Below are 13,113 nucleotides of genomic sequence, written 5' to 3' on the forward strand. Positions count from 1 at the left end.
CCCTTCCCACTCGGGGTGACAAATGCAAAAACAACAATTGATGGACAGAATGCAGAACAATGTCATACATTCACCCCAGTACAGAGATCTGGGCCTAAATCCATCGTTTTTTTGCTCACCATGCCTTTCTAGTTTGAACCCAGCCATATGCAAATCAGTCTTGACCCTGTGCCTCATGGGAACAGTCCAGCCCGAACTGCCAAGCCAGGTCCTCCCTGGACTGGAAACAAGCATCCTAGGACCGGTTTCAGGCTTTCACCCCTCTTCAGCCAGGATAGCTTGATTCCAGTGGCATGGAGAGCACGGGACCCACGTCTGGGCATACCCTTCCCACTCGGGGTGACAAATGCAAAAACAACAATTGATGGACAGAATGCAGAACAATGTCATACATTCACCCCAGTACAGAGATCTGGGCCTAAATCCATCGTTTTTTTGCTCACCATGCCATTCCAGTTTGAACCCAGCCATATGCAAATCAGTCTTGACCCTGTGCCTCATGGGAACAGTCCAGCCCGAACTGCCAAGCCAGGTCTTCCCTGGACTGGAAACAAGCATCCTAGGACCGGTTTCGGGGTTTCACCCAGGATAGCTTGATTCCAGTGGCATGGAGAGCACGGGACCCACGTCTGGGCATACCCTTCCCACTCGGGGTGACAAATGCAAAAACAACAATTGATGGACAGAATGCAGAACAATGTCATACATTCACCCCAGTACAGAGATCTGGGCCTAAATCCATCGTTTTTTTGCTCACCATGCCTTTCCAGTTTGAACCCAGCCATATGCAAATCAGTCTTGACCCTGTGCCTCATGGGAACAGTCCAGCCCGAACTGCCAAGCCAGGTCCTCCCTGGACTGGAAACATGCATCCTAGGACCGGTTTCGGGCTTTCACCCCTCTTCAGCCAGGATAGCTTGATTCCAGTGGCATGGTGAGCACGGGACCCACGTCTGGGCATACCCTTCCCACTCGGGGTGACAAATGCAAAAACAACAATTGATGGACAGAATGCAGAACAATGTCATACATTCACCCCAGTACAGAGATCTGGGCCTAAATCCATCGTTTTTTTGCTCACCATGCCTTTCCAGTTTGAACCCAGCCATATGCAAATCAGTCTTGACCCTGTGCCTCATGGGAACAGTCCAGCCTGAACTGCCAAGCCAGGTCCTCCCTGGACTGGAAACAAGTATCCTAGGACCGGTTTCGGGCTTTCACCCCTCTTCAGCCAGGATAGCTTGATTCCAGTGGCATGGAGAGCACGGGACCCACGTCTGGGCATACCCTTCCCACTCGGGGTGACAAATGCAAAAACAACAATTGATGGACAGAATGCAGAACAATGTCATACATTCACCCCAGTACAGAGATCTGGGCCTAAATCCATCGTTTTTTTGCTCACCATTCCTTTCCAGTTTGAACCCAGCCATATGCAAATCAGTCTTGACCCTGTGCCTCATGGGAACAGTCCAGCCCGAACTGCCAAGCCAGGTCCTCCCTGGACTGGAAACAAGCATCCTAGGACCGGTTTCGGGCTTTCACCCCTCTTCAGCCAGGATAGCTTGATTCCAGTGGCATGGAGAGCACGGGACCCACGTCTGGGCATACCCTTCCCACTCGGGGTGACAAATTCAAAAACAACAATTGATGGACAGAATGCAGAACAATGTCATACATTCACCCCAGTACAGAGATCTGGGCCTAAATCCATCGTTTTTTTGCTCACCATGCCTTTCCAGTTTGAACCCAGCCATATGCAAATCAGTCTTGACCCTGTGCCTCATGGGAACAGTCCAGCCCGAACTGCCAAGCCAGGTCCTCCCTGGACTGGAAACAAGCATCCTAGGACCGGTTTCGGTGTTTCACCCTTCTTCAGCCAGGATAGCTTGATTCCAGTGGCATGTACCGCTTTGTTCACCATAAGTTGGCAGGGTATGCTCAGACGTGAGTCCCTTGCTCACTTTGCCACTGGATTCAAGCAAGCCTGGCTGAAGACGGCTGAAATGCCAGAAACCGGTCCCAGGAAGCTTGTTTCCGGTCCAGGGAAGACATGGCTTGGCAGTTCGGGCTGGACTGTTCCCATGAGGCACAGGGTCAGACTGATTTGCATATGGCCATGTCTGAACTGGGGTGGCAGAGTGGGCTAAAGAACGGTGATGGATCAAACCCAGATCTGTTGACTGGGTGTGAGTGTTTGATTGGTTCTGATGCTCTGTCCATCACCACCCCCTTTTGTACCGCTTTGTTCGCCATAAATTGGCAGGGTATGCTCAGACGTGAGTCCATAGCTCACTTTGCCACTGAATTCAAGCAAGCCTGGCTGAAGACGGCTGAAATGCCAGAAACCGGTCCCAGGAAGCTTGTTTCCGGTCCAGGGAAGACATGGCTTGGCAGTTCGGGCTGGACTGTTCCCATGAGGCACAGGGTCAGACTGATTTGCATATGGCCATGTCTGAACTGGGGTGGCAGAGTGGGCTAAAGAACGGTGATGGATCAAACCCAGATCTGTTGACTGGGTGTGAGTGTTTGACTGGTTCTGATGCTCCGTCCATCACCACCCCCTTTTGTACCGCTTTGTTCGCCATAAGTTGGCAGGGTATGCTCAGACGTGAGTCCCTTGCTCACTTTGCCACTGGATTCAAGCAAGCCTGGCTGAAGACGGCTGAAATGCCAGAAACCGGTCCCAGGAAGCTTGTTTCCGGTCCAGGAAAGACATGGCTTGGCAGTTCGGGCTGGACTGTTCCCATGAGGCACAGGGTCAGACTGATTTGCATATGGCCATGTCTGAACTGGGGTGGCAGAGTGGGCTAAAGAACGGTGATGGATCAAACCCAGATCTGTTGACTGGGTGTGAGTGTTTGATTGGTTCTGATGCTCCGTCCATCACCACCCCCTTTTGTACCGCTTTGTTCGCCATAAGTTGGCAGGGTATGCTCAGACGTGAGTCCCTTGTTCACTTTGCCACTGGATTCAAGCAAGCCTGGCTGAAGACGGCTGAAATGCCAGAAACCGGTCCCAGGAAGCTTGTTTCCGGTCCAGGGAAGACATGGCTTGGCAGTTCGGGCTGGACTGTTCCCATGAGGCACAGGGTCAGACTGATTTGCATATGGCCATGTCTGAACTGGGGTGGCTGAGTGGGCTAAAGAACGGTGATGGATCAAACCCAGATCTGTTGACTGGGTGTGAGTGTTTGATTGGTTCTGATGCTCCGTCCATCACCACCCCCTTTTGTACCGCTTTGTTCGCCATAAGTTGGCAGGGTATGCTCAGACGTGAGTCCCTTGCTCACTTTGCCACTGGATTCAAGCAAGCCTGGCTGAAGACGGCTGAAATGCCAGAAACCGGTCCTAGGAAGCTTGTTTCCGGTCCAGGGAAGACATGGCTTGGCAGTTCGGGCTGGACTGTTCCCATGAGGCACAGGGTCAGACTGATTTGCATATGGCCATGTCTGAACTGGGGTGGCAGAGTGGGCTAAAGAATGGTGATGGATCAAACCCAGATCTGTTGACTGGGTGTGAGTGTTTGATTGGTTCTGATGCTCCGTCCATCACCACCCCCTTTTGTACCGGGTAATCTTGAGATGGCACAAAATGCCATCAGAGAGGGGATTGATGGAGCAAGGACTCGTAGAAATGAGACTTGCTTGAAGACAATCATCTCATATAACTCATAACGTCATACTAATTTTGTATTGTGTAATTAATATGTACCACATTTCAAATATCAAGAATAGAGAGGCTTGCGTATGTGTCTTATTAACAAGTAACTCGAGTGAAATCTAAAATAGCCGCTAACGCGTGAAATTGCATTGAGCATGCGTCAACTACACCTACGTAGTATGACGAGCTTTTGGTTAGAGGAAATTTTCTGCACTTGCGCAAACACCTCCAAAATGGCCTCTTGAAAGCTCACATGCTAAGCATCTGCTTTGCTGAAACTAAAAGACACTATTTTACTAATTGCTAATTCGAGGAGAGCATTTAAAAGTAAATGGGACTAGAGTAGAGATAGGTGGTATACAGTGAAATCATTTTATTTTGAACCTAATATACATTTTCTTGACTTTTCTTATTAGTTCGTATTCAGGCCTTTTGAGAGAGACCGTGGTCTATATCCCATGTGACCGTTACACATGCGCAGTCTAAGTGAGCCAGAAGCCGCACTGGCATCCTTGAATGCCATCCAAGAAAAGAAACAGCAACATACCCTGGGAGCCAACATGATGTCCTGTGAAAGGAAGAAATTTTACACCAAATGTATACTTTGTGATGATAAAAATATGAATACGGGTGGGAATAAAGATTTTTTAATAAAGATTAAGGGGAGGGATCACTAGACAATGAACTAAAGAAAATGACGAAACCTTAGCATGGTGTGATGATCATCCCTTTTGCCTGTCCTACCAGAATTAGGGGTTCGATGAAACTAAAACATTAAGGGGTGAAACATGGCATTAGATGGGTATAATTGAGGTAGTTTAGTTAATTAGAGAACAGAGAGACCGGAATGCTGCAGAGCTCAGGATGCTGTCAGAGTAACGAGCGAATGCTGAATAAAAATCCTATCACAGACTTAGAATTTAAGCCAAATAATTAGAAGATTGCGGAAGAATCGAGGAGGAAGATAGTGTCAGAGAGGGGTGCGATGCAGGCGTCGGATCTGAAAGAGGTCACCTTGCCCTGAAACCTTTGTCTCCTGTCCTTTCCCGGGGGACCCTCTCCTACTCCTTGGCTAAGGGGACGGTTTTCACACCATTCTAGGTAACTATAATGTTCTGTAGAATTTAATTTGTACTTCTCTCTCTATCTTCTCTTTTCCAAGTACCGTCATTGAAAGTCTTATTATTTTTTAATCATTTTCCTTTCCATGGGTGACGGAGACCGTTCTGTACTTTGAATTTGGCTCACATTAATTTAATTTAGATAAACATTTAAAAATTTTCCTGAGTCTGTGGTTATTTCATTGTAGAGGAAGTGGATTTAATTCATGTCATTTCACCATCAACTAGTTCAACTAATGGTCCATTGACCAAAGGAAAGAACTTTTTGATCTGTGAAAGAAAGGTTAGTAATGTCAGATAACTAATCTTAGAGAGATAAATATACAAATTGACTCCAGTGGATTTAACTGGCCTGTGTGTGTGAGTGTGTTTATGGGCCCAAAGTGAGTATGAAGTACAAGAGTATTTGTGTCTGGTTTACCGCTGGATCAGAAGAAGCTGGCACAAGGTCACCGAAGTCCATCTTACCACCTCCCTCAACAAGACCCCACCACAGACATCTACAGATGCCAATACCTCAGCGATCAACCTCCACCGCTGGATCTCCAACTGCACCAACACACTGACCCCCTCAAGGAAACCTTAGGTAACCAGCCCTCCAAGAATGCCAGCTGGTTATCCTCCACCCTCCTAGATTCCAGGCACACCTGCAGATGACTCAAGAAAAGATGGAGGAGCAGCAAGACCAAGACAGAACACAAAGCCTTCAAATCCACCATCACCGCACTCCACTGCCTCATCAAATCAACAAAGAGAGCAGCCATCAAGGAACGCATCAGTGCCAATGCACACAACAGCAAAGAACTCTTTGTTAGAGTCCAAGAATTCACCAAACCCAGCACAGAGACAGTAGACATCCCCTGTCCCACGAACTAGCCACCTTATTCCATTGCAAGATCAAGGAGATCCATGACAGCTTCACAACCCAAGACTCACCCACCCAACCGCAACCACCGCACCCAATGGCTTCAGCCCCCAGCAGACCATGACCAACTGGACCACCCTCACCTCTGACAACACCTTCAGGATAATGAAGAGCAGCCACTTCAGACCCCCCTTGGATTCCAGCCCTCACATCATCTTCAACAGTGCCGGCACCTCAATCACACCCGAACCACTGTCGCAGCATCAACTGCACCATCGAGTCTGCTACTTTCCAGGAACACCGGAAGCCGATAGAGATTAACCCCTTGCTTAAGACACCTTCGGCCAACCCAAAGGACCTCAAGAACTACAGACCCATCTCTCTGCTCCCCTCTCCAGCCAAAGACATCCAGAAAGCCATCAACGCCCAACTCTGAGTTCGTCGAAAAAAACAACTTCCTGGACCTCTTCCAATCGGGCTTCAGAAGAAACCACAGCACTGAGACTGCTCTCCTCTCTGCTACAGACGACAACCGCACCCTCCTTGACCGAGGCAACACTGCATCCTTAATCCTCCTGGACCTCTCGGCTGCTTTCGATACCGTCTCAGTGGCCCACAGCGCCCAGAATCCCCCCCACACCCACGGGCAACGTACGAAACCTCAACATCATCCAGGACTCCTTGATCTCAATAAACTGCCAAACCAACGCTGGTTGATCCTCCTGCTTCCACGGCGCTCTGCCTACTTCGTAAGATCTTCAAGTTGATTCCCACCATGTCCAGGAAAACGGTCACCCATGTGCTAATCAGCAGCAGACTCAGCAACGCACTCTACTCCGGCACCACCCAGAAACTCCAGAACAAATTGCAGACCGTCCAGAACGCCCCAGCCAGACATCCTGAACATCCCATGCCGCAACCACATCACCGGCCACCTGAGTGAATTTCACTGGCTACCTGTCAACAATAGAATCATCGTCAAGCTTCTCAAACATGTCTACAAAGCCCTCTGCTAAGCTGGACCTGCATACCTCAACCACTGCCTCTCCTTCTACACTCCCACCAGACATCGCCGCTGTGCCCAACTAGCCATGGCCACCATCCCACGGATCCGCAAGACCATGGCTGGAGGAAAATCCTTCTCCAATCTTGCTGCGAAGACATAGAACTCCCTGCCTCTGCACCTCAGAAAATCACCATCTCTACCACAATTCAGGAAGAACCTCAAGACCTGGCTGTTCAACTGAACTGCAGACTAGGTAAGTAGCTACCACTGCCATGCACTTTGAAAAGGTGTGAGGACTGGACTTGAGGCCAAAAGGAAGTATTTTGAACCGGTAGTAATGTTTTCCTACCACAAATCTTAGCAGTTTACTGTGTTTCCATAGGATTGGAATAATGAAAATGGATCTTGAAGAGCTATCGCACACACCCAATCCTGATGATGCAATTGTGCGTACATTTGGTGCAAGTCCAACATCCTGAATCTCTCTTTATCTATTAGTCTCAGATCAAGAATGGGTCTGAATTCTTGTTTTGAACTTTTCTTTTGCACCAGAAAGTAACAGGAATAAATGACGGTTCCTTTTTAGTAAGAAGGTACTTCCTCCACCTCATCTTTTTTGAAGTAAGGTGTTCTTTTCTTTGTGAAATAAGTCCTGATGACAATGAAGGGATCCCTTTGGTGAAACAGTAGTTGGAGGAGATGAGAACTTGAGAGAATATACATTTTAAACAATATTCAAGACCCACTTGTCTTTTGTTATATTTTGCCACTCTTGGAGATAATTTGAAATGTTTCTGTCCACCGGAGTGACTGACGGAGTGGAGGGAAGGAAGACCTAATTGTTTTTGTTGGTTTCCCTGCAGCAGCAAATGTTTGTTGGTCACTTCTGCCTCTAGAGTGCCTTCTGGGATGATAAGACTGCCTTTGCTGTTCCTCCTGTTGTTGTTGCTGTATTTGAGGCTGCCAACGAGGGACATGAACCGCCTTCGGGAAATATCGTATATCATAAGGCTTGTAGCATCTACTATATTCATTTTTCTTTTCAATACCTACAACTTTTAGTGTGTCAAGTTTGATTTTCATTTGGGCTATCTAATCATCCGCATGAGATAAATGGTGAGATAAAAAGGAAGATTCATAATTCTTGCTTCAGGTTTTGACCTAGCACTGAGTGTGAAAGAAATTCCATGGCAATATCCATGGCACAAAGGTAAGAATGTTCTGCTTCTGCACTTATCACCTAATTTGAAACCATCATGCCCAACTATTAGATCTACTGGAACTTCTGCATATCTTCCTTTTCAAGCTTTTCTGAGCAACTTTATAGAGAGTCCCACAGAGATCTGTTATACCAGCCAATTAAGTCAGTTGCACTTACAGTTTTTATACTAGCAGCAGCTGTGCCACACACTTTAATTCCAGTTAATCCATACATTTACTCTCCTTGTCAGGATCAATAGCAGATGAAGGTGCATCAGTGAGAGATTTCTTTGCGGCATAAATTATAACAATCAGGAGGAGGATCCGAACTCAAAAATAGAAGGTCTGGATCCGGAGCTTTAGGTTTGTTTTCATCAATCTGGCATGTGCAACTTTCACAGATGTTGGTACCAGAAACAGTTGCACGACTGGTTCCAAACGACCTGGAACCAAGGGCAACAAAGGTCTTGAAGAAGGCCTGTGGTGAAGAGTTTAATAAATAATCTAAGCAGAGGTGGTAGATGTCGGTATAGCGATGTTCAACTTGGTAGCTTCCATTACCAATACTTGATCAAAGGTATTAATGTCATCTACTGGTGATACTCTGGCTTTTTGAGAATTTAAAAGTGTTGGAGATCAAACGTTAATGAATGACTGTAACGAAAACAGAGTGGAGACCGATGGCGGGGTTCCCCGGGGCACTAGGAATGAGCGTGCAAGTGTTTCAGCCATTTGAAAATCACCCCCTTTACTGCAGCTGCAGCCACATAGGCTGGTGGAGGACCTTAAAGGAGAAGAGAGGAGTGGGGTTGCAGAGTCTGCGTCGCTGCAGCAAGTAGGCAGGCTAGTGAAGCTGAGGAGAACGACGAAGACACCAAGGGACGTGTCTGGACAAGGGAGGAGGCTGGGCATGAGTGGTTGCTCCAGTCATCGGATGCAGTTGAAAGGAAGAACGAGGCCTGTAGTCCAGAGACCTTGAGGGAAGGCGAGACGGTTGAGGCAGCCGTGACTCCATTACAGGGTCACGGCTTCAGGCAAGTGGCATGAGAGAGTGCATGTTATGTGAGCGGCTGCCTTCTTGCATGAGCTTACTTGGTTGGGTTGTAGGGATTGGGTCTGAAGGTACCTTAAAGACTCTTGGGAGCAGGGTCTTGTGTTAGACACTTTTTGCATGACGTGCACTCTGAATAGCAGTTTTAGTGAGGAGTGAATTTCCCCTCACAACACGGCTTGTCTAATGGGACTGTTTATCACACCTGACATAGGTCTAAGGTGTACACAAAGTGGTGTAATGGTGACAGACGTAGTGAAATCCATATAAACGGATACTAATAGTCCTATACCTTTGTTTCCTCCAAGGGTACTCTACAACAGTGGGAAAGGATTTGGAAGAAAACCCCCAAAGTGATGTAACTTGGAGAATAGAAGACGGCAAATAGACAGGGACAAAAGGAGAACTTTTGTTTTGTGAATTGGAGAGAATCAGATTGGGTACCAATTAAAACCTTTTCCTCCTGGTCTGGTGTCCCTTGTCCTGTGACAATGACATTGATGGCAAATAGTGTTGTTGCTTAGAGGTCCTGTGTGAAGATGTTACATTCTTGTTGAGGATCTAGATCTACTACGTTCCCTTTTCCTTGGCGAGTCTTTGTGCGCTGGCCTAGATGGAACGTGTGGCACCCTTGGCGACCTTTGTAGCTGTGAAGAAATTGGAGGTGGCGCTGGTGAAAAGCTTGGGGACTCAGACCTTCGGGGCATAGTGGAGGACAGACTGAGCACAGCCGTCACATTCCTCATCGGTGAGTATGCCCTAGAGTACCCTGAATCTGAAAAGAGTGGTACTGTCCTTCTTTTAAGGTGACAGAATCAATCTGCTGTAAGCCTCTGGGATCGAGAAGGAGATACAGTTAGTTTTCTTGCTGTTGACGTCGATGGTGGTGGTTTCAATGTCGATGGTGATTGTCTCTATGCCGATTGGTGTCTCAACATTGACTTGCTGTGTCTTCTCGATGTTGAGGTACCATGTTTTGATGGCTAGCATGTGATTACAGTACTTGTTTTCGATATTCATCGAGAGTTTTTTATATGATTTTCTGCGCTCTTTAGCTCTACCTCTTGGGTAGTCCATAAGAGAAAGATAAATTTGCAGCTTGAAGGATAATTGTATCCTTACCCTTTTTTATGTCCCGAAGCTGTTGTCTGTCTGAAGCCCTTTCTATATACTGAGCAGTCTGATCCTCTGCCTATCCTTCCCGGTTCTTCTGGACATTATCTTTCCAGTGTCCACAGCCTTCTGGATTGTGATCTTGACGAAGACATACAATGCAGAGGTCATGAGGGACTGACTGGGCCTTTTTCTTGCCACATTTAGAGCACTTCACAAAAAGTGCAGGCATTCTAACTGGAAAATATGATGAATTAATGTTAGAAATAATGAAAACATCTCTCCAGTCCTTAAGGACTTCAAGTGAGGTTGGTTATACCAAGTTTGAAAAAGGTTTTTAGAGACAATAAACCAAAAAAGGCCAGCTCAGTGGTCCAGGATCTTGTTGACGGGAGTGAGAAAACTTAACTGACCTAACTGTCATGTCTGGTGCATGATGGGATACAGTACTAATGTGACCCTTAAAGGCACAGCACCCGATGTAATGCTTTATCTGTGCAGCCTATATTCTAGCATTGTCCAGGATTCCCTTTATTTTAAGTTTTTAGAAAAAAAGCTTGTGACTGATATTTCTAGTCACTTTAGATACAACAACTATATTTATACAATTGGAGTTGTTTTTAAAAATGAAACAAATTAAATGAAGCCATTTCTAGGCATTTTAGAGTACAAGGTCTATGTGTACATGTAGAGATATATATTTTGCAAAGTTCTCAGACATTCCACATTTGGATAGGGTAATTTGATGACTATGTTTAATGATGAGGATCGCCTGGAAGAGAATATTTTCCCATTTTGGAGCTAAAGGCCACTGGTTCTACTGTCTTATGTAGGGCAGAGTTTCTAAATCTAATGCTTGACCCATTTCTTTGTCAATATTATTATTTTATTGAATAATTTTTATTCTGATAACAATATAAACCATAAATAATGTGTGTGCTATAGGAAAAGGAATACAACACTGTCTTGCAAAAATGATGATTCCAATATGCATTTTTTAGGTCAATCACCAATTTTAGAAATGGTAAAGCATTTTATTATTACAATTAAAAAGATGAACTACACAAGCATGTCAATAGCCAAGCACCAACACAGAGGTTACTCACTTTTACTTTTCACATCCACATTTAGAAGAAAAGCTACTTATTTTAGTGTTCTCCCTCCAAACTCGCATTCCCACCCTTTCATGCCCTTCTTTCCCCAACATGTCTACTAAAAATGTGATATTCTTGTTTCTTAAATTAGCAATTTATTTGTTCTGATTCTGGTGTTGCAACTTCCTCTTCTAATCTCACTGCTTTTCCATTTATACTTTAACCTATAGTTCCTTGTATCTTTGGAAGCATGACCATTGGGTGGTAACGGTCTCTGGCAGTGCTTGTTCCTATACCTTACACAATATTTTGTACTGCTGCATCACTTTGGCTGTACCAATACTGGCAATTTTCTCTCCCCTCCTACTCTATCCTCCTTCCACTAATCTCTCCTCCTAGACCCCCCCCCCCCCCCAACCTCATAGTTAATCCTCCTGGATCCTCTGCAAATGGAAATAATTTGCCACAGTTTATAATTTGAAAGCAAATCATCTGCAAGCACGAGTCAACTATATATGCTTGTGCATTTAGAAAGGTCATACTGTGGCATTTAGGATAGCTATGTCTACAGTTGTCACATATAACTAGGGCACTGTATATATTGTGGAAGAGGCGTTAAATACAATAGATACCAGTAAAGGTTGATTTATGGACTTCCAGTAGCTCAAACAGTCAATAATATACTCTTATGACTTCACATTAAAGTGGAGTCTACAGATCAATTTATGTGACATATCCTTGCAGAGGACATTCCAAAAATCTTGGTTACCTGAACGTGAACTAAAGCGAAGTATGTTCAAGTCCAAGCTGGAGACGAAGTACCTCTGGAGTCCCTTTTTATGGACAGATGAATATTCACTCCTTCCCTGCACCTTAGCTGTTCTCTATTGAGCTTTCACTAGTTGTTAAATTTGTATTCAGTACATTTTCATTTGGCCTTGCCACCATCAACTCAGTGTGTTTTCACCGACTTTCAAACGATAAGAAACCTACATCATACCTAAATGGAGTCCCTTCAAAGAATTATTGACTGTATCTCTGCAATAACACTGAAGGGTTTGAATGATGTTATGCTATACTAACATCACTTTATAGTACATAATATATGCAGGCACTTTGACAGTGACATGGTTTATCTCTGCAATTGGATCATTTAACAATAAAATCATTCACAAAGAAATAAATAGGAATGTACATTCTTTCCGAAGGTAATATCAACATTATTTTGCCTATGGGAACATGGAAGAGGAATGTAAGCTTTATTGGCTCACACAAAAAGGTTTGATTTCCACTTCATATTTCCCTAAATTTGAAAACCAGCAGCAAAATGTGCCTGTCGAAAAAATCTATCAAGACAATATCTTAGAGGGGGGGAGATGGGTCAAGGATCACTAGAGAGACAATGAGAGACAGGGAGAAGAGACACAATGAAAGGAAGCAGAAGGATGAAGATACACAGAGAGAAGCATGTTGAGTGAAGAGATATTAGAGACAAAAAGCAGGTTGAAGGTGGGAAAAGGGAAACCGAGACAGGGAGCAGGCAGGAACTGGAGGAGAGGATGGGCAGAACAGGGTAATACAGTAGGAGGCAGGTATGAAGATGAATTCTGACTGAATATGGAAGCAGTAAATAGAAATGTGATTGGCCAATGCAGGAGAGACAAATGTGATAGGTAATGAGAACAGCAACAGAAAGAAACCACTCTTCCACATAAAAATGAGGTGATGGAAGGGCAGGCCGTGGTAAAGCAAGGTCAGGTGGTACCCAGTGCGGAGAATTTTATTGTCACTTCCCCTCGCTCTCATTCAAATTATTAAAATAAGGAAAAAAAACATAGTTAAGCATATTTTTGCTACTTTGTCACCCCCCTCAGTGCCATTTTGTCACCACCCTCAGTGATGACACCCAGGGCGGCCCACACCCACTTCCTACGCCACTGAGGGCAGGAGACTTGCCTGGGACTGCTAAAGTGAGTCAATTATCAAAGAAAGTCAAATGAG

General features: G+C 45.3%; 1 protein-coding gene across 1 annotated transcript in view; it reads right to left on the reverse strand.

Annotated features, from left to right (window-relative positions):
- ABCB8 (ATP binding cassette subfamily B member 8) overlaps positions 1-13,113 on the reverse strand; it is a 432,700-nt gene that overhangs the window by 214,166 nt on the left and 205,421 nt on the right. The window lies entirely within an intron of this gene.

Source organism: Triturus cristatus, chromosome 10 (genome assembly GCF_964204655.1).
Source record: "Triturus cristatus chromosome 10, aTriCri1.1, whole genome shotgun sequence".
Taxonomy (NCBI): Eukaryota; Metazoa; Chordata; class Amphibia; order Caudata; family Salamandridae; genus Triturus; species Triturus cristatus.